Raw genomic sequence first — 15,383 nt, 5'->3', positions numbered from 1 at the left:
CTGGTGTTTTTGGTGTTGATCGGAGCTCTGGTGTTTTTGGTGCTGATCGGAGCTCTGGTGATTTAGGTGCTGATCGGAGCTCTGGTGTTTTTGGTGTTGATCGGAGCTCTGGTGATTTTGGTGCTGATCGGAGCTCTGGTGTTTTTGGTGCTGATCGGAGCTCTGGTGTATTTGGTGTTGATCGGAGCTCTGGTGTTTTTGGTGCTGATCGGAGCTCTGGTGTTTTTGGTGCTGATCGGAGCTCTGGTGTTTTTGGTGTTGATCGGAGCTCTGGTGTTTTGGTGTAGATCGGAGCTCTGGTATTTTTGGTGTTGATCGGAGAACTGGTGTTTTTGGTGCTGATCGGAGCTCTGGTGTTTTTGGTGCTGATCGGAGTTCTGGTGTTTTTGGTGTTGATCGGAGTGCTGGTGTTTTTGGTGTTGATCGGAGCTCTGGTGTTTTTGGTGCTGATCGGAGAACTGGTGTTTTTGGTGCTGATCGGAGCTCTGGTGTTTTTGGTGCTGATCGGAGCTCTGGTGTTTTTGGTGCTGTTCGGAGCTCTGGTTTTTTTGGTGCTGATCGGAGCTCTGGTGTTTCTGGTGCTGATCGGAGCTCTGGTGTTTTTGGTGTTGATCGGAGCTCTTATGTTTTTGGTGTTGATCGGAGCTCTGGTGTTTTTGGTGGTGATCGGAGCTCTGGTGTTTTTGGTGCTGATCGGAGCTCTGGTGTTTTTCGTGTTGATCGGAGCTCTGGTGTTTTTGGTGCTGATCGGAGCTCTGGTGTTTTTGGTGCTGATGGGAGCTCTGATGTTTTTGGTATTGATCGGAGCTCTGGTGTTTTTGGTGTTGATCGGAGCTCTGGTGTTTTTGGTGCTGATCGGAGCACTGGTGTTTTTGGTGCTGATCGGAGCTCTGATGTTTTTGGTGTTGATCGGAGCTCTGGTGTTTTTGGTGTTGATCAGATCTCTGGTGTTTTTGGTGTTGATCGGAGCGCTGGTGTTTTTGGTGTTGATCGGAGCTCGGGTGTTTTTGGTGCTGATCGGAGCTCTGGTGTTTTTCGTGTTGATCGGAGCTCTGGTGTTTTTGGTGTTGATCGGAGCTCTGGTGTTTTTGGTGTTGATCGGAGCTCTGGTGTGTTTGGTGCTGATCGGAGCTCTGGTGTTCTGGTGCTGATCGCAGCTCTGGTGTTTTTGGTGGTGAAACGAGCTTTGTTGTTTTTTGTGCTGATCGGCGCTCTGGTGTTATTGGTGTTGATCAGAGCTCTGGTGATTTTGCTGCTAATCGGAGCTCTGGTGTTTTTGGTGCTGATCGGAGCTATGGTGTTTTTGGTGTTGATCGGAGCTCTGGTGTTTTTGGTGTTGATCGGAGCTGCTGGTGTTTTTGGTGCTCTAATCGGAGCTCTGGTGTTTTTGGAGTTGATTGGAGCTCTGGTGTTTTTGGTGCTAATCGGAGCTCTGGTGATTTTGGTGTTGACCGGAGCTCTGGTGATTTTGGTGTTGATCGGAGCTCTCGTGTTTTTGGTGTTGATCGGAGCTCTGGTGTTTTTGGTGCTGATCGGAGCACTGGTGATTTTGGTGTTGATCGGAGCTCTCGTGTTTTTGGTGCTGATCGGAGCTCTGGTGTTTTTGGTGTTGATCGGAGCTCTGGTGATTTTGGTGTTGATCGGAGCTCTCGTGTTTTTGGTGTTGATCGGAGCTCTGGTGTTTTTGGTGCTGATCGGAGCACTGGTGATTTTGGTGTTGATCAGAGCTCTGGTGATATTGGTGTTGATTGGAGCTCTGGTGTTTTTGGTGTTGATCCGAGCTCTGGTGATTTTGGTGTTGATCGGAGCTCTGGTGTTTTTGGTGTTGATCGGAGCTCTGGTGATTTTGGTGTTGATCGGAGCTCTGTGTTTTTGGTGTTGATCGGAGCTCTGGTGTTTTTGGTGTTGATCGGAGCTCTGGTGATTTTGGTGTTGATCGGAGCTCTGGTGTTTTTGGTGTTGATCGGAGCTCTGGTGTTTTTGGTGCTGATCGGAGCTCTGGTGTTTTTGGTGATGATCGGAGCTCTGGTGTTTTTGGTGTTGATCGGAGCGCTGGTGTTTTTGGTGCTGATCGGAGCTCTGGTGTTTTTGGTGTTGATCGGAGCTCTGGTGTTTTTGGTGTTGATCAGAGCTCTGGTGTTTTTGGTGCTGATTGGAGCTCTGGTGTTTTGGTGTTGATCGGAGCTCTGGTGTTTTTGGTGCTGATCAGAGCTCTGGTGTTTTTGGTGTTGATCGGAGCTCTGGTGTTTTTGGTGCTGATCGGGGCTCTGGTGTTTTGGTGCTGATCGGAGCTCTGGTGTTTTTGGTGGTGATCGGAGCTCTGGTGTTTTTGGTGCTGATCGGAGCTCTGGTGTTTTTGGTGTTGATCGGAGCTCTGGTGTTTTTGGTGTTGATCGGAGCTCTGGTGTTTTTGGTGCTGATCGGAGCGCTGGTGATTTTGGTGTTGATCAGAGCTCTGGTGATTTTGGTGCTGATTGGAGCTCTGGTGTTTTTGGTGTTGATCGGAGCTCTGCTGATTTTGGTGTTGATCGGAGCTCTGGTGTTTTTGGTGTTGATCTGAGCTCTGGTGTTTTTGGTGCTGATCGGAGCGCTGGTAATTTTGGTGTTGATCAGAGCTCTGGTGATATTGGTGTTGATTGGAGCTCTGCTGATTTTTGTGCTGATCGGAGCTCTGGTACGTTTTGGTGTTAATCGGAGCTCTGGTGTTTTTGGTGTTGTTCGGAGCTCTCGTGTTTTTGGTGTTGATTGGAGTTCTGGTGTTTTTAGTGTTGATCGGAACCATGGTGTTTTTGGTGCTGATCGGAGCTCTGGTGTTTTTGGTGTTGATCGGAGCTCTGGTGTTTTTGGTGTTGATCGGAGCTCTGGTGTTTTTGGTGCTGATCTGGGCTCTGGTGTTTTTGGTGTTGATCGGAGCTCTGGTGTTTTGGTGTTGATCGTAGCTCTGGTGTTTTTGGTGCTGATCGGAGCTCTGGTGTTTTTGGTGTGATCGGAGCTCTGATGTTTTTGGTGTTGATCGGAGCTCTGGTGTTTTTGTGCTGATCGGAGCTCTGGTGTTTTTGGTGTTGATCGGAGCTCTGGTGTTTTTGGTGCTGATCGGAGCTCTGGTGTTTTTGGTGTTGATCGGAGCTCTGGTGTTTTTGGTGCTGATATGAGCTCTGGTGTTTTTGGTGCTGATCGGAGCGCTGGTGTTTTTGGTGTTGATCAGAGCTCTGGTGATTTTGGTGCTGATTGGAGCTCTGGTGTTTTTGGTGTTGATCGGAGCTCTGCTGATTTTGGTGTTGAACGGAGCTCTGGTGTTTTTGGTGTTGATCGGAGCGCTGGTGTTTTTGGTGCTGATCGGAGCGCTGGTGTTTTTGGTGTTGATCGGAGCTGTGGTGTTTTTGGTGTTGATCGGAGCTCTGGTGTTTTTGGTGTTGTTCGGAGCTCTGGTGTTTTTGGTGCTGATCGGAGCTCTGGTGGTTTAGGTGCTGATCGGAGCTCTGGTGTTTTTGGTGTTGATCGGAGCTCTGGTGATTTTGGTGCTGATCGGAGCTCTGGTGTTTTTGGTGCTGATCGGAGCTCTGGTGTATTTGGTGTTGATCGGAGCTCTGGTGATTTTGGTGCTGATCAGAGCTCTGGTGATTTTGGTGTTGATCGGAGCGCTGGTGTTTTTGGTGCTGATTGGAGGTCTGGTGTTTTTGGTGTTGATCTGAGCTCTGGTGTTTTTGGTGTTGATCTTAGCTCTGGTGTTTTTGGTGTTGATCGGAGCTCTGGTGTATTTGGTGTTAATCGGAGCTCTGGTGTTTTTGGTGTTGATCAGAGCTCTGGTGGTTTTGGTGCTGACCGGAGCTCTGGTGATTTTGGTGTTGATCGGAGCTCTGGTGTTTTTGGTGTTGATCGGAGCTCTGGTGTTTTTGGTGCTGATCGGAGCTCTGGTGTTTTTGGTGTTGATCGGAGCTCTGGTGATTTTGGTGTTGATCAGAGCTCTGGTTTTTTTGTGCTGATCGGAGCTCTGGTGTTTTTGGTGTTGATCGGAGCTCTGGTGATTTTGGTGCTGATCGGAGCTCTGGTGTTTTTGGTGTTGATCGGAGCTCTGGTGTTTTTGGTGCTGATCGGAGCTCTGGTGTTATTGGTGTTGATCGGAGCTCTCGTGTTTTTGGTGTTGTTCGGAGCTCTCGTGTTTTTGGTGTTGATCGGAGCTCTGGTGTTTTTGGTGTTGATCGGAACCATGGTGTTTTTGGTGCTGATCGGAGCTCTGGTGTTTTTGGTGTTGATCGGAGCTCTGGTGTTTTTGGTGTTGATCGGAGCTCTGGTGTTTTTGGTGCTGATCGGGTCTCTGGTGTTTTTGGTGTTGATCGGAGCTCTGGTGTTTTGGTGTTGATCGGAGCTCTGGTGTTTTTGGTGCTGATCGGAGCTCTGGTGTTTTTGGTGTGATCCGAGCTCTGATGTTTTTGGTGTTGATCGGAGCTCTGGTGTTTTTGTGCTGATCGGAGCTCTGGTGTTTTTGGTGCTGATCGGAGCTCTGGTGTTTTTGGTGTTGATCGGAGCTCTGGTGTTTTTGGTGCTGATCGGAGCCCTGGTGTTTTTGGTGTTGATCGGAGCTCTGGTATTTTTGGTGCTGATCGGAGCTCTGGTGTTTTTGGTGTTGATCGGAGCTCTCGTGTTTTTGGTGTTGTTCGGAGCTCTGGTGTTTTTGGTGTCGATCGGATCTCTGGTGTTTTTGGTGTTGATCGGAGCTCTGGTGTTTTTGGTGCTGATCGGAGCGCTGGTGATTTTGGTGTTGATCAGAGCTCTGGTGATTTTGGTGCTGATTGGAGCTCTGGTGTTTTTGGTGTTGATCGGAGCTCTGCTGATTTTGGTGTTGATCGGAGCTCTGGTGTTTTTGGTGTTGATCGGAGCTCTGGTGTTTTTGGTGCTGATCGGAGCGCTAGTGTTTTTGGTGTTGATCGGAGCTCTGGTGTTTTTGGTGTTGATCGGAGCTCTGGTGTTTTTGGTGTTGTTCGGAGCTCTGGTGTTTTTGGTGCTGATCGGAGCTCTGGTGATTTAGGTGCTGATCGGAGCTCTGGTGTTTTTGGTGTTGATCGGAGCTCTGGTGATTTTGGTGCTGATCGGAGCTCTGGTGTTTTTGGTGCTGATCGGAGCTCTGGTGTATTTGGTGTTGATCGGAGCTCTGGTGATTTTGGTGCTGATCGGAGCTCTGGTGATTTTGGTGTTGATCGGAGCGCTGGTGTTTTTGGTGCTGATTGGAGCTCTGGCGTTTTTGGTGTTGTTCGGAGCTCTGGTGTTTTTGGTGTTGATCTTAGCTCTGGTGTTTTTGGTGTTGATCGGAGCTCTGGTGTTTTTGGTGCTGATCAGAGCTCTGGTGTTTTTGGTGTTGATCGGAGCTCTGGTGTTTTTTGTGCTGATCGGAGCTCTGGGGTTTTTGGTGCTGATCGGAGCTCTGGTGTTTTGGTGCTGATCGGCGCTCTGGTGTTTTTGGTGCTGATCGGAGCTCTGGTGTTTTTGGTGCTGATCGTAGCTCTGGTGTTTTTGGTGCTGATCAGATCTCTGGTGTTTTTAGTGTTGATCGGAGCTCTGGTGTATTTGGTGCTGATCGGAGCTCTGGTGTTTTTTGGTGTTGATCGGAGCCTGGTGTTTTTGGTGTTGATCGGAGCTCTGGTGTTTTTGGAGCTGATCGGAGCTCTGGTGTTTTTGGTGTTGATCGGAGCTCTGGTGTTTTTGTGCTGATCGGAGCTCTGGTGTTTTTGGTGTTGATCGGAGTTCTGGTGTTTTTGGTGCTGATCGGAGCTCTGGTGTTTTTGGTGCTGATCGGAGCTCTGGTGTTTTTGGTGCTGATCGGAGCTCTGGTGTTATTGGTGTTGATCGGGGCTCTCGTGTTTTTGGTGTTGTTCGGAGCTCTCGTGTTTTTGGTGTTGATCGGAGCTCTGGTGTTTTTGGTGTTGATCGGAACCATGGTGTTTTTGGTGCTGATCGGAGCTCTGGTGTTTTTGGTGTTGATCGGAGCTCTGGTGTTTTTGGTGTTGATCGGAGCTCTGGTGTTTTTGGTGCTGATCGGGGCTCTGGTGTTTTTGGTGTTGATCGTAGCTCTGGTGTTTTGGTGTTGATCGTAGCTCTGGTGTTTTTGGTGCTGATCGGAGCTCTGGTGTTTTTGGTGTGATCGGAGCTCTGATGTTTTTGGTGTTGATCGGAGCTCTGGTGTTTTTGTGCTGATCGGAGCTCTGGTGTTTTTGGTGTTGATCGGAGTTCTGGTGTTTTTGGTGCTGATCGGAGCTCTGGTGTTTTTGGTGCTGATCGGAGCTCTGGTGTTTTTGGTGCTGATCGGTGCTCTGGTGTTTTTGGTGCTGATCGGAGCTCTGGTGTTTTTGGTGTTGATCGGAGCTCTGGTGTTTTTGGTGCTGATCGGAGCTCTGGTGTTTTTGGTGTTGATCGGAGCTATCGTGTTTTTGGTGTTGTTCGGAGCTCTGGTGTTTTTGGTGTTGATCGGAGCTCTGGTGTTTTTGGTGTTGATCGGAGCTCTGGTGTTTTTGGTGCTGATCGGAGCGCTGGTGATTTTGGTGTTGATCAGAGCTCTGGTGATTTTGGTGCTGATTGGAGCTCTGGTGTTTTTGGTGTTGATCGGAGCTCTGCTGATTTTGGTGTTGATCGGAGCTCTGGTGTTTTTGGTGTTGATCGGAGCTCTGGTGTTTTTGGTGCTGATCGGAGCGCTGGTGTTTTTGGTGTTGATCGGAGCTCTGGTGTTTTTGGTGTTGATCGGAGCTCTGGTGTTTTTGGTGTTGTTCGGAGCTCTGGTGTTTTTGGTGCTGATCGGAGCTCTGGTGATTTAGGTGCTGATCGGAGCTCAGGTGTTTTTGGTGTTGATCGGAGCTCTGGTGATTTTGGTGCTGATCGGAGCTCTGGTGTTTTTGGTGCTGATCGGAGCTCTGGTGTATTTGGTGTTGATCGGAGCTCTGGTGATTTTGGTGCTGATCGGAGCTCTGGTGATTTTGGTGTTGATCGGAACGCTGGTGTTTTTGGTGCTGATTGGAGCTCTGGTATTTTTGGTGTTGATCTGAGCTCTGGTGTTTTTGGTGTTGATCTTAGCTCTGGTGTTTTTGGTGTTGATCGGAGCTCTGGTGTATTTGGTGTTAATCGGAGCTCTGGTGTTTTTGGTGTTGATCAGAGCTCTTGTGTTTTTGGTGCTGATCGGAGCTCTGGTGATTTCGGTGTTGATCGGAGCTCTGGTGTTTTTGGTGCTGATCGGAGCGCTGGTGTTTTTGGTGTTGATCGGAGCTCTGGTGTTTTTGGTGTTGATCGGAGCTCTGGTGTTTTTGGTGTTGTTCGGAGCTCTGGTGTTTTTGGTGCTGATCGGAGCTCTGGTGATTTAGGTGCTGATCGGAGCTCTGGTGTTTTTGGTGTTGATCGGAGCTCTGGTGATTTTGGTGCTGATCGGAGCTCTGGTATTTTTGGTGCTGATCGGAGCTCTGGTCTATTTGGTGTTGATCGGAGCTCTGGTGATTTTGGTGCTGATCGGTGCTCTGGTGATTTTGGTGTTGATCGGAGCGCTGGTGTTTTTGGTGCTGATTGGAGCTCTGGTGTTTTTGGTGTTGATCTGAGCTCTGGTGTTTTTGGTGTTGATCTTAGCTCTGGTGTTTTTGGTGTTGATCGGAGCTCTGGTGTATTTGGTGTTAATCGGAGCTCTGGTGTTTTTGGTGTTGATCAGAGCTCTGGTGTTTTTGGTGCTGATCGGAGCTCTGGTGATTTCGGTGTTGATCGGAGCTCTGGTGTTTTTGGTGTTGATCGGAGCTCTGGTGTTTTTGGTGCTGATCGGAGCTCTGGTGTTTTTGGTGTTGATCGGAGCTCTGGTGATTTTGGTGTTGATCGGAGCTCTGGTGTTTTTGTGCTGATCGGAGCTCTGGTGTTTTTGGTGTTGATCGGAGCTCTGGTGTTTTTGGTGCTGATCGGAGCTCTGGTGTTTTTGGTGTTGATCGGAGCTCTGGTGTTTTTGGTGCTGATCGGAGCTCTGGTGTTATTGGTGTTGATCGGAGCTCTGGTGTTTTTGGTGTTGTTCGGAGCTCTCGTGTTTTTGGTGTTGATCGGAGCTCTGGTGTTTTTGGTGTTGATCGGAACCATGGTGTTTTTGGTGCTGATCGGAGCTCTGGTGTTTTTGGTGTTGATCGGAGCTCTGGTGTTTTTGGTGTTGATCGGAGCTCTGGTGTTTTTGGTGCTGATCGGGGCTCTGGTGTTTTTGGTGTTGATCGGAGCTCTGGTGATTTTGGTGCTGATCGGAGCTCTGGTGTTTTTGGTGCTGATCGGAGCTCTGGTGTATTTGGTGTTGATCGGAGCTCTGGTGATTTTGGTGCTGATCGGAGCTCTGGTGATTTTGGTGTTGATCGGAGCGCTGGTGTTTTTGGTGCTGATTGGAGCTCTGGCGTTTTTGGTGTTGATCGGAGCTCTGGTGTTTTTGGTGTTGATCTTAGCTCTGGTGTTTTTGGTGTTGATCGGAGCTCTGGTGTTTTTGGTGCTGATCAGAGCTCTGATATTTTTGGTGTTGATCGGAGCTCTGGTGTTTTTTGTGCTGATCGGAGCTCTGGGGTTTTTGGTGCTGATCGGAGCTCTGGTGTTTTGGTACTGATCGGCGCTCTGGTGTTTTTGGTGCTGATCGGAGTTCTGGTGTTTTTGGTGCTGATCGTAGCTCTGGTGTTTTTGGTGCTGATCAGAGCTCTGGTGTTTTTAGTGTTGATCGGAGCTCTGGTGTATTTGGTGCTGATCGGAGCTCTGGTGTTTTTTGGTGTTGATCGGAGCCTGGTGTTTTTGGTGTTGATCGGAGCTCTGGTGTTTTTGGTGCTGATCGGAGCTCTGGTGTTTTTGGTGTTGATCGGAGCTCTGGTGTTTTTGTGCTGATCGGAGCTCTGGTGTTTTTGGTGTTGATCGGAGTTCTGGTGTTTTTGGTGCTGATCGGAGCTCTGGTGTTTTTGGTGCTGATCGGAGCTCTGGTGTTTTTGGTGCTGATCGGAGCTCTGGTGTTATTGGTGTTGATCGGAGCACTGGTGTTTTTGGTGTTGTTCGGAGCTCTCGTGTTTTTGGTGTTGATCGGAGCTCTGGTGTTTTTGGTGTTGATCGGAACCATGGTGTTTTTGGTGCTGATCGGAGCTCTGGTGTTTTTGGTGTTGATCGGAGCTCTGGTGTTTTTGGTGTTGATCGGAGCTCTGGTGTATTTGGTGCTGATCGGAGCTCTGGTGTTTTTGGTGTTGATCGGAGCTCTGGTGTTTTTTTGCTGATCGGAGCTCTGGTGTTTTTGGTGTTGATCGGAGTTCTGGTGTTTTTGGTGCTGATCGGAGCTCTGGTGTTTTTGGTGCTGATCGGAGCTCTGGTGTTTTTGGTGCTGATCGGAGCTCTGGTGTTATTGGTGTTGATCGGAGTTCTGGTGTTTTTGGTGCTGATCGGAGCTCTGGTGTTTTTGGAGCTGATCGGAGCTCTGGTGTTTTTGGTGCTGATCGGAGCTCTGGTGTTTTTGGAGCTGATCGGAGCTCTGGTGTTTTTGGTGTTGATCGGAGCTCTGGTGTTATTGGTGTTGATCGGAGCTCTCGTGTTTTTGGTGTTGTTCGGAGCTCTCCTGTTTTTGGTGTTGATCGAAGCTCTGGTGTTTTTGGTGTTGATCGGAACCATGGTGTTTTTGGTGCTGATCGGAGCTCTGGTGTTTTTGGTGTTGATCGTAGCTCTGGTGTTTTGGTGTTGATCGTAGCTCTGGTGGTTTTGGTGCTGATCGGAGCTCTGGTGTTTTTGGTGTGATCGGAGCTCTGATGTTTTTGGTGTTGATCGGAGCTCTGGTGTTTTTGTGCTGATCGGAGCTCTGGTGTTTTTGGTGTTGATCGGAGTTCTGGTGTTTTTGGTGCTGATCGGAGCTCTGGTGTTTTTGGTGCTGATCGAAGCTCTGGTGTTTTTGGTGCTGATCGGAGCTCTGGTGTTTTTGGTGCTGATCGGAGCTCTGGTGTTTTTGGTGTTGATCGGAGCTCTGGTGTTTTTGGTGCTGATCGGAGCTCTGGTGTTTTTGGTGTTGATCGGAGCTCTCGTGTTTTTGGTGTTGTTCGGAGCTCTGGTGTTTTTGGTGTTGATCGGAGCTCTGGTGTTTTTGGTGTTGATCGGAGCTCTGGTGTTTTTGGTGGTGATCGGAGCTCTGGTGTTTTTGGTGTGATCGGAGCTCTGATGTTTTTGGTGTTGATTGGAGCTCTGGTGTTTTTGTGCTGATCGGAGCTCTGGTGTTTTTGGTGTTGATCGGAGCTCTGGTGTTTTTGGTGCTGATCGGAGCTCTGGTGTTTTTGGTGTTGATCGGAGCTCTCGTGTTTTTGGTGTTGTTCGGAGCTCTGGTGTTTTTGGTGTTGATCGGATCTCTGGTGTTTTTGGTGTTGATCGGAGCTCTGGTGTTTTTGGTGCTGATCGGAGCTCTGGTGATTTTGGTGTTGATCAGAGCTCTGGTGATTTTGGTGCTGATTGGAGCTCTGGTGTTTTTGGTGTTGATCGGAGCTCTGCTGATTTTGGTGTTGATCGGAGCTCTGGTGTTTTTGGTGCTGATCGGAACGCTGGTGTTTTTGGTGTTGATCGGAGCTCTGGTGTTTTTGGTGATGATCGGAGCTCTGGTGTTTTTGGTGTTGATCGGAGCTCTGGTGTTTTTTGTGCTGATCGGAGCTCTGGGGTTTTTGGTGCTGATCGTAGCTCTGGTGTTTTTGGTGCTGATCGGAGCTCTGGTGTTTTTGGTGCTGATCAGAGCTCTGGTGTTTTTAGTGTTGATCGGAGCTCTGGTGTATTTGGTGCTGATCGGAGCTCTGGTGTTTTTTGGTGTTGATCGGAGCCTGGTGTTTTTGGTGTTGATCGGAGCTCTGGTGTTTTTGGTGTTGGTCTGAACGCTGTTGTTTTTGGTGCTGATCGGAGCTCTGGTGTATTTGGTGTTGATCGGAGCTCTGATGATTTTGGTGCTGATCGGAGCTCTGGTGATTTTGGTGTTGATTGGAGCGCTGGTGTTTTTGGTGCTGATTGGAGCTCTGGCGTTTTTGGTGTTGATCTGAGCTCTGGTGTTTTTGGTGTTGATCTTAGCTCTGGTGTTTTTGGTGCTGATCAGAGCTCTGGTGTTTTTGGTGTTGATCGGAGCTCTGGTGTTTTTTGTGCTGATCGGAGCTCTGGGGTTTTTGGTGCTGATAGGAGCTCTGGTGTTTTGGTGCTGATCGGCGCTCTGGTGTTTTTGGTGCTGATCGGAGCTCTGGTGTTTTTGGTGCTGATCGTAGCTCTGGTGTTTTTGGTGCTGATCGGAGCTCTGGTGTTTTTGGTGCTGATCAGAGCTCTGGTGTTTTTGGTGTTGATCGGAGCTCTGGTGATTTTGGTGTTGATCGGAGCTCTGGTGTTTTTGGTGCTGATCAGAGCTCTGGTGTTTTTGGTGTTGATCGGAGCTCTGGTGTTTTTTGTGCTGATCGGAGCTCTGGGGTTTTTGGTGCTGATAGGAGCTCTGGTGTTTTGGTGCTGATCGGCGCTCTGGTGTTTTTGGTGCTGATCGGAGCTCTGGTGTTTTTGGTGCTGATCGTAGCTCTGGTGTTTTTGGTGCTGATCGGAGCTCTGGTGTTTTTGGTGCTGATCAGAGCTCTGGTGTTTTTGGTGTTGATCGGAGCTCTGGTGATTTTGGTGTTGATCGGAGCTCTGATGATTTTGGTGCTGATCGGAGCTCTGGTGATTTTGGTGTTGATTGGAGCGCTGGTGTTTTTGGTGCTGATTGGAGCTCTGGCGTTTTTGGTGTTGATCTGAGCTCTGGTGTTTTTGGTGTTGATCTTAGCTCTGGTGTTTTTGGTGCTGATCAGAGCTCTGGTGTTTTTGGTGTTGATCGGAGCTCTGGTGTTTTTTGTGCTGATCGGAGCTCTGGGGTTTTTGGTGCTGATAGGAGCTCTGGTGTTTTGGTGCTGATCGGCGCTCTGGTGTTTTTGGTGCTGATCGGAGCTCTGGTGTTTTTGGTGCTGATCGTAGCTCTGGTGTTTTTGGTGCTGATCGGAGCTCTGGTGTTTTTGGTGCTGATCAGAGCTCTGGTGTTTTTGGTGTTGATCGGAGCTCTGGTGATTTTGGTGTTGATCGGAGCTCTGGTGTTTTTGGTGCTGATCAGAGCTCTGGTGTTTTTGGTGTTGATCGGAGCTCTGGTGTTTTTTGTGCTGTACGGAGCTCTGGGGTTTTTGGTGCTGATAGGAGCTCTGGTGTTTTGGTGCTGATCGGCGCTCTGGTGTTTTTGGTGCTGATCGGAGCTCTGGTGTTTTTGGTGCTGATCGTAGCTCTGGTGTTTTTGGTGCTGATCGGAGCTCTGGTGTTTTTGGTGCTGATCAGAGCTCTGGTGTTTTTGGTGTTGATCGGAGCTCTGGTGATTTTGGTGTTGATCGGAGCTCTGGTGTTTTTGTGTTGATCGGAGCTCTGGTGTTTTTGGTGTTGATCGGAGCTCTGGTGTTTTTGGTGCTGATCGGAGCTCTGGTGTTTTTGGTGCTGATCGGAGCTCTGGTGTTTTTGGTGCTGATCGGAGCTCTGGTGTTTTTCGTGTTGATCGGAGCTCTGGTGTTTTTGGTGCTGATCGGAGCTCTGGTGTTTTTGGTGTTGATCGGAGCTCTGGTGTTTTTGGTGCTGATCGGAGCTCTGGTGTTTTTGGTGCTGATCAGAGCTCTGGTGTTTTTAGTGTTGATCGGAGCTCTGGTGTATTTGGTGCTGATCGGAGCTCTGGTGTTTTTTGGTGTTGATCGGAGCCTGGTGTTTTTGGTGTTGATCGGAGCTCTGGTGTTTTTGGTGCTGGTCTGAACGCTGGTGTTTTTGGTGCTGATCGGAGCTCTGGTGTATTTGGTGTTGATCGGAGCTCTGATGATTTTGGTGCTGATCGGAGCTCTGGTGATTTTGGTGTTGATTGGAGCGCTGGTGTTTTTGGTGCTGATTGGAGCTCTGGCGTTTTTGGTGTTGATCTGAGCTCTGGTGTTTTTGGTGTTGATCTTAGCTCTGGTGTTTTTGGTGCTGATCAGAGCTCTGGTGTTTTTGGTGTTGATCGGAGCTCTGGTGTTTTTTGTGCTGATCGGAGCTCTGGGGTTTTTGGTGCTGATAGGAGCTCTGGTGTTTTGGTGCTGATCGGCGCTCTGGTGTTTTTGGTGCTGATCGGAGCTCTGGTGTTTTTGGTGCTGATCGTAGCTCTGGTGTTTTTGGTGCTGATCGGAGCTCTGGTGTTTTTGGTGCTGATCAGAGCTCTGGTGTTTTTGGTGTTGATCGGAGCTCTGGTGATTTTGGTGTTGATCGGAGCTCTGGTGTTTTTGGTGCTGATCAGAGCTCTGGTGTTTTTCGTGTTGATCGGAGCTCTGGTGTTTTTTGTGCTGATCGGAGCTCTGGGGTTTTTGGTGCTGATAGGAGCTCTGGTGTTTTGGTGCTGATCGGCGCTCTGGTGTTTTTGGTGCTGATCGGAGCTCTGGTGTTTTTGGTGCTGATCGTAGCTCTGGTGTTTTTGGTGCTGATCGGAGCTCTGGTGATTTTGGTGTTGATCGGAGATCTGGTGTTTTTGTGTTGATCGGAGCTCTGGTGTTTTTGGTGTTGATCGGAGCTCTGGTGTTTTTGGTGCTGATCGGAGCTCTGGTATTTTTGGTGCTGATCGGAGCTCTGGTGTTTTTGGTGCTGATCGGAGCTCTGGTGTTTTTCGTGTTGATCGGAGCTCTGGTGTTTTTGGTGCTGATCGGAGCTCTGGTGTTTTTGGTGTTGATCGGAGCTCTGGTGTTTTTGGTGCTGATCGGAGCTCTGGTATTTTTGGTGCTGATCGGAGCTCTGGTGTTTTTGGTGCTGATCGGAGCTCTGGTGTTTTTGTTGCTGATCGGAGCTCTGGTGTTTTTGGTGTTGATCGGAGCTCTGGTGTTTTTGGTGCTGATCGGAGCTCTGGTGTTTTTCGTGTTGATCGGAGCTCTGGTGTTTTTGGTGCTGATCGGAGCTCTGGTGTTTTTGGTGTTGATCGGAGCTCTGGTGTTTTTGGTGCTGATAGGAGCTCTGGTGTTTTTGGTGCTGATCGGATCTCCTGTGTTTTTGGTGCTGATCGGAGCTCTGGTGTTTTTGGTGTTGATCGGAGCTCTGGTGATTTTGGTGTTGATCGGAGCTCTGGTGTTTTTGTGCTGATCGAAGCTCTGGTGTTTTTGGTGTTGATCGGAGCTCTGGTGTTTTTGGTGCTGATCGGAGCTCTGGTGTTTTTGGTGTTGATCGGAGCTCTGGTGTTTTTGGTGCTGATCGGAGCTCTGGTGTTTTTGGTGTTGATCGGAGCTCTCGTGTTTTTGGTGTTGTTCGGAGCTCTCGTGTTTTTGGTGTTGATCGGAGCTCTGGTGTTTTTGGTGTTGATCGGAACCATGGTGTTTTTGGTGTTGATCGGAGCTCTGGTGTTTTTGGTGTTGATCGGAGCTCTGGTGTTTTTGGTGTTGATCGGAGCTCTGGTGTTTTTGGTGCTGATCGGAGCTCTGGTGTTTTTGGTGTTGATCGAAGCTCTGGTGTTTTGGTGTTGATCGGAGATCTGGTGTTTTTGGTGCTGATCGGAGCTCTGGTGTTTTTGGTGTTGATCGGAGCTCTGGTGTTTTTGGTGCTGATCGGAGCTCTGGTGTTTTTGGTGTTGATCGAAGCTCTGGTGTTTTGGTGTTGATCGGAGATCTGGTGTTTTTGGTGTTCATCGGAGCTCTGGTGTTTTTGGTGCTGATCGGAGCTCTGGTGTTTTTGGTGTTGATCGGAGCTCTGGTGTTTTTGGTGTTGTTCGGAGCTCTGGTGTTTTTGGTGTTGATCGGAGCTCTGGTGTTTTTGGTGTTGATCGGAACTCTGGTGTTTTTGGTGTTGATCGGAGCTCTGGTGTTTTTGGTGTTGATCTGAGCTCTGGTGTTTTCGGTGCAGATCGGAGCTCTGGTGTTTTTGTGCTGATCGGAGCTCTGGTGTTTTTGGTGTTGATCGGAGCTCTGGTGTTTTTGGTGCTGATCGGAGCTCTGATGTTTTTGCTGTTGATCGGAGCTCTGGTGTTTTTGGTGTCGATCGGAGCTCTGGTGTTTTTGGTGTTGTTCGGAGCTCTGGTGTTTTTAGTGCTGATCGGAGCTCTGGTGTTTTCGGTGCTGATCGGAGCTCTGCTGTTTTTGGTGCTGATCGGAGTGCTGGTGTTTTTGGTGTTGATCGGAGCTCTGGTGTTTTTGGTGTTGATCGGAGCTCTGGTGTTTTCGGTGTTGATCGGAGCTCTGGTGTTTTTGGTGTCGATCGGAGCTCTGGTGTTTTTGGTGTTGTTCGGAGCTCTGGTGTTTTTAGTGCTGATCGGAGCTCTGGTGTTTTCGGTGCTGATCGGAGCTCTGGTGTTTTTGGTGCTGATCGGAGCTCTGCTGTTTTTGGTGCTGATCGGAGTGCTGGTGTTTTTGGTGTTGATCGGAGCT

This window comes from Scyliorhinus torazame, chromosome 3, assembly GCF_047496885.1.
Source record: "Scyliorhinus torazame isolate Kashiwa2021f chromosome 3, sScyTor2.1, whole genome shotgun sequence".
Taxonomy (NCBI): Eukaryota; Metazoa; Chordata; class Chondrichthyes; order Carcharhiniformes; family Scyliorhinidae; genus Scyliorhinus; species Scyliorhinus torazame.
Note: the sequence above shows the minus strand (reverse complement) of the source record.